This window comes from Centruroides vittatus, unplaced genomic scaffold (genome assembly GCF_030686945.1).
Source record: "Centruroides vittatus isolate TY-2023 unplaced genomic scaffold, ASM3068694v2 contig_882, whole genome shotgun sequence".
Taxonomy (NCBI): Eukaryota; Metazoa; Arthropoda; class Arachnida; order Scorpiones; family Buthidae; genus Centruroides; species Centruroides vittatus.
In genome coordinates, this window is record NW_027122574.1 from 861,225 (window position 1) to 876,462 (window position 15,238).

Consider the following 15,238-nt stretch of genomic DNA (forward strand, 5'->3'; position numbering starts at 1 on the left):
TATAATTCTTAATTCAGCTTAACAAATTTTTATAAACTTAAAATTATTACATAAAGTACAATATAATTATTAATTCAAATTTACAATAATTTCCAATATTTAAATACATAATCCTTCGCTAAAATTCAATAAATTTGTCAATTTTCCATGAATGAGTATAATTCGCTAGTATATGTACCCCAAATGCTTAAATTTCCCTAATTCTACTATATTCCATGCATTAATATTCACAGCAGTTTGCCTGATTATCTAAAATTCATATATATATTATATTGAAATCCTTACTCTTTCCTTCATTCCTTACATGGAATCATCCTTAATAAACCTTAATATTGTTTTGTTAAATACATAAAAATATCCCCAATCGTCCATAAATATATTACATTAGTGCTTCTCTACACCAACTTTTCTGTATTTTCTTCCATATCTTCAATTGAAGTTTTCCTAAATTTCCTTACATTGAAGCTTACTATTATTTCTAACTCTATATTAAAACCTCTCCATAAATTCCCTAAATATATTATATTTTAATGCCTTTCTATTCTTTCTAAATACTCTACGCTTTCCTAAATATCGTACACTAAATTAGAGCATTTAGAGAATTTATATTCAAACACCTTACATTAAATTCCCCACAGTTAACAATAAATTTCGAATTATGAACTATCACATTTAGTTTAATTGGGGAAAACACAATTTAAATTGCAAATTCCTTAATCAGCTCCGCATCATCTCTATTCACAAACGATTTAAATTGGAAAATCCGATTCGTCTCTGCATCAATTTTATCATCAAACCTCATCTAGGAGAGGATAAATCTGTCGAATTTCTCCTTTAAAAAAAAGGGGGAGAGGAATGGCACACGGGCGACTGTTGCCAAATTTACTATAAACATAACGAGCAATTAAATTTTATAGTACTTAGCCAAAGTTCGGCAAACAAATTATCTTCCAACACAACGATTTTGGATGTATTAAAGTGTAAAGTGTGGCCATTTGTGGTATTTCTGTCCGTCTTCTAACTAAAGGAAACAAATCTAATTTTGTCAATCTGTTAATCGCTTCTCTAATCTGAGTCGATAATGACGCCAAAACCGCAGGACGGTTACCATGACGACGATCTTTATCCAATCAACTCTCCCAGATGCGTTTAAGTTACCCCCAGAAGCGGAGGTGCGAACGTAAGAGAAAGGGATTCACACCAGGTAACACTTCAATTATGACCCATTAATCGTCAAATGGATGAGTAGACATTGTCACGAGTGCCTTTAATTGTCGACTCTGACTCGTTTAGTCCAAAATTTATAAAGGTCTGTTTCTCCTACTAAATTAAATAATATTTTTAATTGTCTTATTAAGTGTTTGCAGCTTCCAGACAAACTCGAATCGAACCCGATTGCCTCGTTTAACTCCAACTGATTTGAGACAGTTTAATCATCATTATCGTTCATTTTCTCCATTCTCTTCGCTTAATGACGTTCTGGCCCGGAAAAAAACGTGATTTAATTGAATTATCCACGCTCAAATGCAATTAAAAACTCGTGATTTATCTCAACTATTCCTCTAATCAACAGTTAATAATCATCGATAAAATTCCATCATCGTGATTGAAAATTATTGGGATGCCAAACTCTATTGTCCTCTGGCTAATTCTTAGAATAGCTGGTAGTTTATAATCATGGATAGAAGGCTAATAGTTGTGAATTTAATTCGGAAAAAGGAGAAGTTAAAGTTGTTTCGATAATGCCCTTTAAAAAATTGATTCTTTTCTCGATAGGATAAGATAGAGGAAGGATGATAAGAGACGAGTCGCGTTTTGGAAGATTAGTTTTTGACCATCGAATCTAACTTCTTCTCACTTCATTGCTTCGTATCGATGATTGTCTTGCCAGAATGGTTTTTTTTTAGAATATCTAAAATGACGATAGAGATCGAGAAAAATGATACTGCTCTTCCGCATCTTTTTTTTTCCATGTAGCATCTCTCTTATCCGGAAGCTGGCGTATTTATGTAATTATAATAACATTAATTAAAATAAAATACTATTTTATTGTAAAAAAATCTCTAAATTTGTCTGATTCCATGCTAAAATTATGATAGAGTTTCAAGAAAACGATGTTGATCTTCCGCATCATTTTTCCAAGTAGCATCTTTTTAAACCGGAAACTGGAATATTTATGTAAGTATAATAATATAAATTAAGACATTATTTAATTATGAAAAATTCCCAAATTTTTTACACAGAATGGATTTTTGGATTACATTTTTTTATTTTTTTTTTTTTAATAAAATAAAATACTTTTTTGTACATCGATGTCTAAGAATGTTATATATATTTTAAATTAGGGCGATCGCCATTTGTAACTAGGTCACTTTTATAATCTGATGTTTGGTGCCAAGTGCCGAATCTTCACACTTTTTAACCATTTTCCTATGATTTTATTCATATAAAAATGACGAAACTATGAGGAATTACGATTAAATTGTAAAAAATTCTGGGTAATTTGGAAAAGATAAAATTATTCCCTAAATTTAAGGATTTTCGTGACATAAATACTAGAAGAAATGGTAAGGATTTTCATGGCAAATACTGGAGGAAATGGTAACGATTTTCATGGCAAATACTGGAAAAAATGGTAAGGATTTTCATGGCAAATACTGGAAGAAATGGTAATGGTTTTCATGGCACATACTGGAAGAAAGGGTAAGGATTTTCATGGCAAATACTGGAAGAAAGGGTAAGGATTTTCATGGCAAATACTGGAAGAAATGGTAAGGATTTTCATGGCAAATACTGGAAGAAATGGTAAGGATTTTCGTGACATATATACTGGAAGAAATGTATTTTTAGTAAACAGTGTGGCAATTATAAAGAAATTTGGAGTGAATTTATAATTAAGGACTCAGTTTTTAATATTTATGGAAGAATTAAGAGACATTGGGGAACTTTCCAAAATTGTAAGATATGAAATTAATAATAAATTTTATTAAATTGAGATTAAGTTTGATTATAAGGAGAGAAATTAAGATATATTTTACAGATATTATATACATATGGGGATATAAATTAAGTAAAGAAATGTGGGACAGGAACATTTTTAATATTATGTATTTTCGATAGTAATTATAGAAAAATCTGAATCCCTAAATAAGGGGAAATCCTTGTAGTGTAGAATATTAAAAATGTATTTTCTTAACGTTATCATCCACTTAGAACTCTAATATTTAAAATTCTGATCCGAGAAAAATCTCACTTAAGGGCGAGTATTCAGGGAATTTTTACTTGTAAGCGTAGAAAACAGGGAAAACAATGGATTTCTAGAAAAATGTGAAAGGAGCGAGAATAGAGCAATAGAAATAAATGTATGAAAGCAAGTTTTGCCATCGAGACTTTAAGAATTAGTGGTAAACATTAAAAGATTTTCGTAATAGTCTTCACCTCATTTACCAATTTGGTTTGTTAAGCCAATCGTCGAGATAATCGAGGCTGAAAATTTATAGAATTTCAGAGAATTCATTGTAAAATTTTCCAGAAGAAGAAAGAAAAGAAGAAAGAGTCGAAACTCGCATGGCATCATTCGATAGAATATCAAAAGAGGGTGTTGATTTAGTGTAAACATTTACCAAGAACAGTGCGTTATCCATTAGTGTGGTCCTTTTGTTCGTCAACCGGAAGAAGTTTTTAGACTAATGAGTTTTACTTTATTCCAAAAAACTGCCAACATCCGCCCCAATGGCGCCAATGAAGTCATTGTTTAAAGTTATCCTCTCTTAAATGAGACAAAAAAGAAGAAGAAGAAGAAGAAGAAAATACACACACGCACTTATGGACTGTGTATATAAATTCACGTCAATATAAGTTAGAGACGAACTTTTTAAAATGTCTTAAAATCTTTATTTTTACAAGTTTTGATACTTATGTGGGATTATCTGTTATTTTCGGATAATTATTTAATGGCTGCGGTCATTAAATAACGGCTGGTTCATTATTTTTAAGAGGAAGAATTAGAAAAAGTATTAGGAAAATCTCAATAAGATAATCTAATTATGGTAAAAATTAGATAAAATTGCCTATGAAATTACTCTATTTATCTTAAGTTTTCATATTATAACGTAGGTAATAAGGCTTTAATAAGTTAAATTTTTATAATATTTCTACAATAATTTATCTTTCTTAAAATTTCTCTTCAATTTTTTACAGAAAAGAAAGAAAGAAAAAAAATATAGAAGATATTCCAAATTTAGATGGCTATAAAACCTTATCGACCTATTAAATTTTATTTCGGATGACTCGAATAGGTAAAATGGTGCTTAATATATTTTAGAAAATACGCCCAGGAGAGGGGAAGAAAGAATTAAAACCAAAAAGGGTCAAGAAACAGAGACATGGAGGAAGAGGTCGAAGACTTTGCAGATGAATACTTGATGGACTTAGTTGGGTGGAGCGGATTTAATTCTGAGATAGCGATTTAGTGAAAACCCTTTAACAAACAGATGGTGTCATCTACAGAACGAATAAAAGAATATTAGAAAACGACCAACGGAGAAACATCGCCATTAATTTCTAGCACTTCCTCATTTGTAACGGAATTCTGGATTTTTTCCTCTTCTACGATTCCTTCCATTCAATTCACTAGTCATTTGTCGATCGCAGCTGACTGTGAATTTATTCCGATTCTCCAACCTATTAGTTGTTTTTGGTCTGGAATCCTTCCAATGTCTCTCTCTCCCTCCTTACCGAATATACTCACAACAAACTTTAACTTCTGTCTCTTAAGCTTCGAATTTAACACACACAAACGGGTACATACAGTAAAAAAAAGAAGAAAACATTACAAAAGAAATATCTCTTAAGCTTCTCAGATAAGTAAATCCTACAATAAATAAGTCCAAACTGGCAAAATTCATCCCAATAAAACCGTTTATGTAATAGTACTTGTTTTAATAAATAATACATATCACCCTCCCTCTCTTCGACTTCTTCTGAAGAGGAAACGGGATAAAAGTTTTTTTTTAAATCTTCTAAAATGATGAAGATTACTGAAGAGGAAATAGCGCTTAAGGTTATCTATAGGAGGAAAATAAAGTAATGATTTTCGTCCAAGATACTTAGCGTATCTTTGGAGTGCCTTTCAGTATCTTCAAAGGATCTTGAAGAATTTATTATTATTATTATTTTTTTTTTTTTGAAAAACTTGTTGTTTTTGATTGTAAGAAATTGTATTTTATTGTTTAAAAAGAAATGTTATTCTTTCTGAAAAGATTGTCTTTTATAATATACACTTTTTGATTGCTCTTCTATGAAGACCCATTTGACAGCTGGATGCCATCCATGTTGCAAAATTATTTTATGTAAATATTTTTTATTAAATTATTGGTTAATCTTATAACGTTCTATTCCAGTAAAATTCTCTTAAATTTCCCTTCAATTTGATACTAAAATAAGAATTTGAATTTTTATATGACTCACTCTTCAATTATCTTAAATTGTCTCTTGCTGGAATTGGTATATATATATATATATATATAAACTAAATTGCTTGCCAAAATATATAAAAAATATTTTAAAAAATAGTTAAAAACATATACAAATTACAAGCGAATTCAGAATATAACAATCTGATTGCTCTTCTATGAAGATCCTCTCGAGAGCAAATGCTCTTCATATTGCAAAATTGTTTTTTTATCGATAAAATTTCACAATTTTTATGTAATTTCATAAAAATTATTTGTATAAACATTCGATTCCATTATAAATTCTATAAAATTTACTCAAAATTGATAGCAAAATTAGAATTTTGTATCTTTAGATGATCAATCCGGAGCAATCCAGAAGCACGAACTGGAACGTTAATTAAATCTCCGAAAATTGCATTAAGTGGTTTAAAAATATATTAAAATCATGAATTCTTGCCTCGAAAATCATTTAGAAATAATTTAACGCTTAAAACCCATCAAATATATTTATTTTTTTTTTTAAATACGTGAAATATTTGGAGAATAATTCGCGAAAATAGAAGGAAAGGAAGAAAAGAAAACAAACAAAAATTGAAGGGAGGGGAAAAAATACAAATGAAATTTTAATAATTAAAAAAAGCAGTGAGAGAAACGAATATAAAATAGAATTTTAAAATATTAATATTTATGCGAAAGATGCACTTTAAAAAATGATAAATTATTCATAATTCCCAAAGATATTTTTTTTTTTTTGTATAAAGACAAAAATATATTCAGAAATTTAAGAAAAGACCAGAAAGAGTCAGAATGTATGTACTGAAAAATGTATAATTTTATTTAACTGGTATTAAAATATATAGAAGAAATTTAGAAGTTTTTCACAGGGAGAAGAAAGATTGGCCCGTGAAGAAAACACACTTCGTGTGTGTGTAAGCATTAGGAAAACAAAGGCAACCATTATAGTAAGTAGCCATAAACAAATTTTATAGATTCTTTTGCAAGAGAAAATCATCCATTAAGAGAATAGTCAAAATTTTTCCTGTTTTCAAGAAGTCGGTCAACTTCATGAAAATTTCACATATTAAGCTATTATTAAATTATGGCACTCGAACGTTTTCAATTTGATCTTTAAATGGTTACTTTACGAGAAAATGTCAAACATAAAACGATATTTTTAGAATAATTAAGCTTTATATACATTATAAATCACGTTTATAGTTTAATATATAAATATTTTCTTTATTCCGCAGAGTTTTATAACGTTTTTTCATTGGTAGAAAGTATAACGAATGCGACAGCCAATCGGGAAGCAAGATTTGAATTTTTGAATTCTGGCGCGCTATTGGCTAATTTTTTTAGTATTCGTTTTTTATGTTGATTACGATCTTCTATACGATTTTTGTTTGCCTTTTTAGTGAATGGTAAAAGACGAAAAAGTCAAAAAAAAAAAAAAAAACATAATGTTTTATAGATCAATTGTTGGCATTAACGCCCTCCATTTGTAAAAATTGGTTGTAATTTAATTCTTTTTCAATCACTGATTCTCTTTTTTCGGTCTTTCGGTCATTTTCGCAAATTTCTTTAACCGAACAACACAAATAACAAAAACAAACCGCGTTGCTATTTCTAGAATCCAAAAGTAGGACATTTGCGTCACTTCCGGGACGTCACGTGAGTATAACGAATCAATAACAAGCATCTGGGTGTCCCTGGATGACCTTCAAACACGTGGTTTTTGTGAAAATGGAGAGTATTAAGTCTCGTTCGCGAGACTTTCCACTCGCGATTTCACTTCCCAGATGTGAAATTTATCTTTATTTAAAGTATAATCGATCGCTATTGGTTGATAATTCAATTAAGTTTCGGAATCGAGCGAATTGAGTCATCTGTTGCAGAATTTGGTCCAATTTATGAGGAAAACTAGATGCTTGGCATTTGATTTCAAAAATGTATTTTTCTAAAAATATTATCGAATATTTTTAATAAATACAATGTTGCGGAAGATAGATTAGCAGTGGGAGTTTCTACGATATGTTACTCTATGTTTATTTTTTTTTGGGGGAAAATAAGAGATAAAATTAATGGCTACTCAACAGATACTTCGATCCATGAAAATGTTTAACGTCCTAAATATCGGAATCTTAATAAAAGAATTACGAATTTATGTCTTTTCACTTGGCCTACTTCTCTGGGATTTATATATAAATGCTATTTTAATTTTAATACTAAGAAATTACTTTTATCGACTCCATTTTCTCTTATTTTTTGTCATTTCGAACCCATTCCCGAGTTTACTTTCGTCTTAAAATTTGTTTTTAAACACCATTCTACTTAAATCCTTCAAATTCTAAGATTTACGCAGATATAAACTTTAAAATTTTAACGTTCTTTTCGTTAAAAAGATTGAAAATTTTATGTCCTTTTAAGTCATTTTTTAATATTTACTTTAAAGTCAGTAAATCCTTTTAAATATCTCAGATGAATTTTTAAGCGGAAAGTTCAGGAAAAAAAAAAAACTAAATTCGAACAGTTTATACATTTTTTTAAATAAAAAAAAACTTTTACGGTTTGGTAATTATGCTTTAAGTTATGAGCTTTAGAATTTAAACGGTTTTTCCGAAGTCTGATTGGCTAATCTACGGTAACTTACATCTTATCAACCAATCAAAGTGAGATTTTATATATTTAAATTTAAATTTTTTAAAATTTACTTTTTTGGATTGTATTTTAATCTCTCTCTCTCTAAATAAATAAATAAATTAAATATTTATTTATTTATTTATCATTTTAAAACATTATTTCTATGTTATATAAACTTTAATTTTTTTTTAAATAGAAAGATAATTTAAATTATATTTAAATCCTTAAAAATATATATACTGTAAATAAAAGTTACGTATAAAATGACACTATATTCTCCGTAATGTTGGAAATTATTATTTTGAAATTTCAACACCAGGGAAAAAATAGCGTTGTTATCCGTGTGATATACATTTAAATTATTAGCATTTATGTGTCGGAAATGGCGCTGTTTCTGATTATTTCGAGTTTAATTATAACGGTGAATCGTTTGCAGCGTCATTTTTACTCCTAGAGGCGAAAATAACAAGTAATTTTTGTAATTTTTAATACACGCCTTTAAAACCCTAAGTCTTATAGAACTAAGCAAGTGTCCAAAGATAATTTTTCACGCTGTTACTAGGCAACCGTAAAAGTTATCAAACGCCCAAATTTGACTTATTTTAAATTTTTAACAAGGATTTTTTTTATTGATGATCGAAAAACCACGAAAGAAAATTAATTTTATATCGCATTTCTGACATAAAAACACTTAATAATTTTTTTTAATTAAAATTAAAAAAACCACTCCAAAATAAAATAATCTCGATTATTTATTATTTTAAAAATACTTTACAACCCATTAATACGTAATAACGAACTAACGAAAATTAATAACGGTAATCGTGACGTCGACTGACATCATCGCCGATACAAATTCGGATTGGCTGATTGGTAAAATTTGAATTTATCGCGTTGACGATTGGCCAATTTGAATTGTCTTTCTCTTTTTTTCCATTCTGTACGACACAAGAGGATTTTTTTGCAAATTTAAAGCCTCGTTTGTTAATTTTAAGCGTTGTACACTTTGAAGAGAACAATGAATAATTATAAACGTCGTTTATTTTTCGAAACTCATTTCACCTGAGGTTATTAACGGTCTCCAACGAATTTCCTCTCGCTTATCCATCCAATTTATCAATTTATCTGCGATTCCGATACGTCGATGGTGTATTTTTAGATGTTTAGAACGATTTTAAAGGTTTATCTTTTGATCGAATGCTTTGGTTTGAAGGTATCTTCGTACGTTATTGGTTGATATCTTTAATTATTTCTTTATTTATGAGGCGATTCCGATGAAAAATGATGTTTATGATAAAACTTATGTTTAAACTTTGTTAATATAATGGATAATAAATCGATTCCTTGTCGAAAACTCCTTAATAATCTTCGAAAATTATTAATCTTCTCTTTCATCAATCATTGCTTCGTATTTATTAAAATTTACTAATGTTAAATGGACATTTTTGCTTGGTTTTACGTTGTAAAAATTAATCCTGATGAAGTTTAAGATGATTTGGGATTTTCTAGACGAGTTCAAAGCTTTAAAATGTTGAAGTTGTAATCGATAGTTTGCTGTTCTTTCGACTTGGTTAAACAATTTTCGTCAATAATGCGTTTTCCTAGTTGTCGCTGCTGGAAGTGGCAGCTGCTTTAGAACAGCGAACTCTCTGCTGTGTGACTCCACTTTCTACTGTATTTTGTGACCATCTTCTGTATAGATCTCTATTGAACGATGTTGCGAGCGCTGAGAAACAACAACACGATCTGATGAATATTGAGAAAATCTAATATCCTAAAGGAGAAAACGATTGAACAAAGCTTTGATAAAAGAGAAATCAGTGATAAAATACAGGAGAAGTGTTGAAATTATGGACGGAAAAACGAGAGAATACTCTTGATATTAGTGATAAAAACTTGAAGATTCTCGTTAAAATTGATTATTATTAAAACTGCTGTTAAATTAGTATCATTTTGGAAAAATTGAAGTAATATTCTGCATTCTGAATGATGACAGATGGATAGATGAATATATAATCCATGATGATAAAGGTTCATAAGATATTATATCTAATGAGAAACGATAAAGATATTTTAATGATGAAGAATGTCTCTTCAATATAACAAATAAGATACATATATATAATATATTAAAATGTGTTTTTTCTTCTAAAGAATTATATTAAAATGAGAAAATCCATCATGTATCTAAATGTATAAAGAAAGCATCATGATAAAAAAAGATAACCAAGATAATTTGCAAACTGAGATTATCAGAGACAACCTTTGAATCAGAGGAAAATCAAGATATTATTTTTATAATGAATAATAAAAACTTAAATTGTAAAATATAAAATGAAAGATAGGACTATTCTGTGATGAAAACTACAAAAATGTATTTGTTTTTTAGGAAAAAAAAGCAGAAAAATCTTTGATTTATGATGCAAAATCCTAAGATTTTTAACTTTCAATAGTTCTTTGCATCAGTCAGCAAAATTTATACATCTTTAGAGTTTGAAAAAATTTATCTTTTCATATAAAAACTTACATTTTTTAATATAGAAAAAAATGATACTCTTCTAAATAATGTAAGAAATGAAAGTAATGTTATTTCCAAGTATTAAATGAATAAAGGAAACAATTCTTTTTCAAGAAAGCCATTCAAACAGTCGGAAAGAATTTAATATTTGGATTTTAACGAATATAACTCAGCCGTTTAAGTACGTGTTTTTTTTTAATAATGCAGATAACTCGACTTAAATTATCAACAAAAAAATCGATATCTTATGAATATTTCATTTTTAAATTAAAAATAATTATTTACGACGACGTTTAACACATCTCCATCTAACTCTATTCACATAGAAATTTATGTTAATTGTAAGGAAAAACTAAGCTTTACCCACTTACTTTTAGCTGCCTTATCGAGTTAGAATGCCATGATTCTTTGGAAGATTTCTCTAAGTAGGGAGGTTACGAGGTCATCTGCTTGACCCTCTACTTTAGGGGAAGAACCATGACGACGATTCTGATAGTGAAAGAATAGAAATCCCGCCGATAATAATGCTAATTGGATCAGAGTAACTCGAGTGGATAGTCGTGTTTACTCGACCAATTAAATTGTTTGTTGTAGCGGCAAATAATCCACCAATTCTACCATTTTTACGCTTCTTTTTAATATCGTACGAGATTTTTTTGCTTTTTTGCAATTTATTTTCAATAAATATTCATGTTTTTTTGCCTCTCACACTAAGTTTTTTCGCTCATTATCAGAAATATCATGTATTAGCATCCTCAACTAATCATACGTCTTGCTCTGTTTATCCCGAATCTTCCATATATTTTATGGAGTAACTTGACTTTTTTCGTAAATATGCTTTGAATATTTTACCTTTTTTCATTAGTTTTTCAACCAGAGAACTAGTAAGTAACAGTAAACAGAACTAGTAGAAGAAACAGTAGCAGAAACAGAGAAACAGTAAGAACTAGTTTCCATATATTTAATTTAAAGGTTAAACAGACAATGATTGCTAAAGGTAATCAGATTTACTCCTGAATTGATGGTTTTAAGATTTTCATTTTATATTTTAAATATTATATTTGCTTAGAATGGGATTTTTCGATTGAATTCTTGATATTTTCTGGAATAAATTGGCATTTATTTTGATAAAATTTAGAGCTTAAAGTTCTTAAGAAAGAATTATAAAAGGTGGAAAATCAGATAATAAGCTTGATTCCTCACTTATGCCAGGTACAGTTAATCCAACAAATTGTAAATTTGGAAAGATTTAGCATGTGATTCGATAAAATTTTATACAGGGTTATTCTCTATACATTAATAAAACGATCAACTATAGAATAATTCCATAAAGGAAAAAAAAACAGTAAATTTTACCTGTTTAACCTGTTATAATTGTGTAAAAAAAGGAGAGAATTTAAGCACAGATATTTTTAGATTAGTGTTATTTCTTGGTTTAACGTTATCCTCATCCATAACTAGTATTTAGTTAGATGTAGTGTACTGTACGTGGTTCATTTATAATTTGATAGTATGCTTCGTAAGAATGATAAGGCCACCTTAAGCGCAAATGATAAGTAATTATGAGGATTAGTAACATATTTTCTACACTTAAATTACTATACAAGTGCCTAAAACTATCGTGGGTCACGTCTAGCAAGAAAAAAGGTTATTTTTTTCCTGTAAATGTGTGAAGTTTTCTCAGATAAAATATTTATTTATATTAAAAACACGTTTATTTTAATAATTTATCATTATAAATAAATAATTTCGGTAAAAAAATTATTTTAAAACTTCAAAAAATACAGATTTTTAATTAAGTTTAGTATGTAATTTAACTTATAAACTTCAATCAATCTCAGTTTAATTATAGATTATCTTTAAATATAATTTAATAGATAAAATACACGAAAAATTTCTTAAAAAATTAAAATTATTTATAGAAAAATTCATAAATTTCAAGATATTGAAGTAAATACTGTGAGAAAATCATGCAGTGACTGTTAGAAACTGTTAGACTGTTTATAGATAACATATATTAACCTACATTTTATCAGATGTAATTGCTATAGATCATCATTATCACATCTCTGATGATAGTCATCATCCTTTTAATCATCATCATAGGCTTTGATTAATGATACTCGTGGGTTACCTTACCAATAATTTAGGAAAGTTTATCATATTCTATCAGATTTTATTTTGACTTCTTTTTTTTTTACCTTTATATAACATTTTAAAAATTGTTCTTCATTTAAAATGCAAATATTATAATAATTTTAATCCATTTAATTTTAATTTAAAATTATAAATCTTCATTTCGAAAAAATAATCCGGTTTTTATAATTAAAATTTATATGTTTAATCACGATTTTGATAAAAAATAATTCAGTTTAACTAAGGAATTAATTGATTTATTTAGATAACTTACTTGTGACACTTCAGGAATCTTGTCAGTATGTCCATGTTTTTATCCTTCTGTAGTTAACTGAGAAGATATTTTGAAGGGTTCAAAGGTCGGCGTATCATTCCAGCGACCCTGACAGTTCTCCGGAGTCGTTGTACTGCTTCTAAACAGAAAGAAGTCTAGCAATAATAATGTTAATTGGATCAGAGTAACTCGAGTGGACGAGCCGTGTTTACTCAATCAATTAAACTGTTTGTTAAAGCGGGAAATAATTAATCAATTTTGAAGTTTTTTTTGCTATGTTTACAAATATAATATCCCTATAATTTTTCCCTATTTAGTTAAAGAGTTATTTTTATATTAATTCAATTTTCCTCTTATTTCTTCCCCTTTTATACTCCTAACGTTATCAAACGAAGAAAATTGAATTTTTTTAAGAGCAATTCGGGACAATGTTATGAAATATAGTACGAATTTTTTGATTTTATTATTATTATTATTATTGCTTCTTTTGATTTAGTTAACGTGATTACCTTAAATACGATTAATATTTTATTTCAAATAAAAAATAAATATATATTAAATTATATTTTTTATGATAAAACATAAACAAACCTATGAATTTTTCATGTTTAATTTAACAAATTTTTAATATATTTTCCCTAATCTCTACGGCTTTATAATTATATAAAAATTAATCTTGTAGTAAAGCACTCAAGCTACAATCGTAATGTAGTAAGATATAAGTGTCCCTTTTGCATCATAAACATTCCATTAGACATTCTTGAGTAAATAGTTCATGCTAATGCTTCAGTTCACGATGTTGACACAATTGCTAATATCACTTAGAAAGCTTCTCTTCTTGCTTCTTATTAGAATTTATCCCCTTAAGTGCAAAGAGAATTAAGTTGGCTTAAATTAAAATTATATTTTGTAAATTTAAAAACAGGGAAAAAGTATGTATAAATGTTATGTAGAAATTTATTCATCAATCCCTGTACATGATTCTTCACTGCTTAGTCAGTCGCTCGAAGGAGAAGACACATTTACAGGAGCTATATCAGATAACAGCTAGCATGCGTTTACTTTTAATATGGCTTCTTTAAACTTTATCTTCGTCTTAACACCGAAAGAAATGATTTTTATTTATTGATTATATTGTGATATTTCTATGAATTTAATCATTTAAACAATATATATTTATTTATTTATTTAAATTATATATTTAATTTGTACACTTATAAACTAATGCACTCGAATGGAAACATTGAACTTATAACGTCTTAACTGGTAGTGTAAGATGATCTGCAGATAGTCTTTTCAGGAATTTAGTTGGTATCTTTGAATTTTTGAGGATTCAATCGAGTTAAAGTCATGAAAATTAGTTACACTTCTTACAAAAATACGACAATAATTTACAAACTTTAAAACATTTCTATGCACATCTACCGTAATAAAAAGGATAAAAAAATATAATTTTCAGGATTAAAAAAATATCAAATTCTCATATTAAAGTATCTTAAATATTTCGGACATTTATTTTTTTAACTACATACTATTTTTAAGTTGCTTTATGTAACGAGAAAGAGAGAAAGACTTAAGATAAAAATATTATAAGTAATAAAAATATTTAATTCGGTAAATAATCCCGAAATAAATGACAAAAGAAAGGAAAACACGGAAATAAAAAAGTCGAAATTGTCATAGAACTTCTGCTAAATGAGCCATGACAGTCATACTCCCGAGTAATATAACTGAAAACGTGGTAAAGGAATCGCTTCAATATAATTGATCCCTATTAGGAGAGAAACATCAATTTAGTTTCTTTTTAAAAAACGAGAGAATTTTAGACCATTTTCATTAAGAAAATCCATTTTATTAACTCGAAAAGTGCGAAAATGTTTACTGTTTTTACGACTTTGCATCAAATCCTCACCGCAATTCCGGTCGCATCCACAAGAAGAAGAAGAAGAGGAAGAAGAAGAAGAAAAAAAAGGAATTCAAGAGGAAAAAAAAAAAATTGTATTTACAAGCAGTTATGGATTTTTAAGGAAAAGAAAAATGGGACATCGTTCTCGATTCTTTCTATTTTCGAAATCATCGGACCGTCCACATCCGTGACGTCATTGTCAAAATAAAACTGGGTTTCGGATGTTTCTTAATTTTTGCTTCGATGAATCTTTTAGCTGTTTACTTCGAATAATTGAGCTTCAACATGTCTTGTTTTTATAATTAATT

The 15,238-nt window shown here is 28.3% G+C and overlaps 1 protein-coding gene across 3 annotated transcripts in view; it reads right to left on the reverse strand.

Moving 5' to 3' along the window:
* The window catches only part of LOC136983421 (innexin unc-9-like), a 44,959-nt gene extending 31,729 nt beyond the window's left edge, over nucleotides 1–13,230 (reverse strand). Inside the window, exon 1 of one of the 3 annotated variants that reach the window (XM_067280155.1) lies at nucleotides 13,025–13,230. The gene's annotated coding sequence lies outside the window, so the exon portion shown is untranslated. Of the gene's footprint in view, nucleotides 1–10,981; nucleotides 11,211–13,024 lie in introns of those variants that run through there. The other 2 variants (XM_067280156.1, XM_067280157.1) reach the window with 2 other exon arrangements.
* Between the last annotated feature and the right edge of the window lie 2,008 nt (nucleotides 13,231–15,238).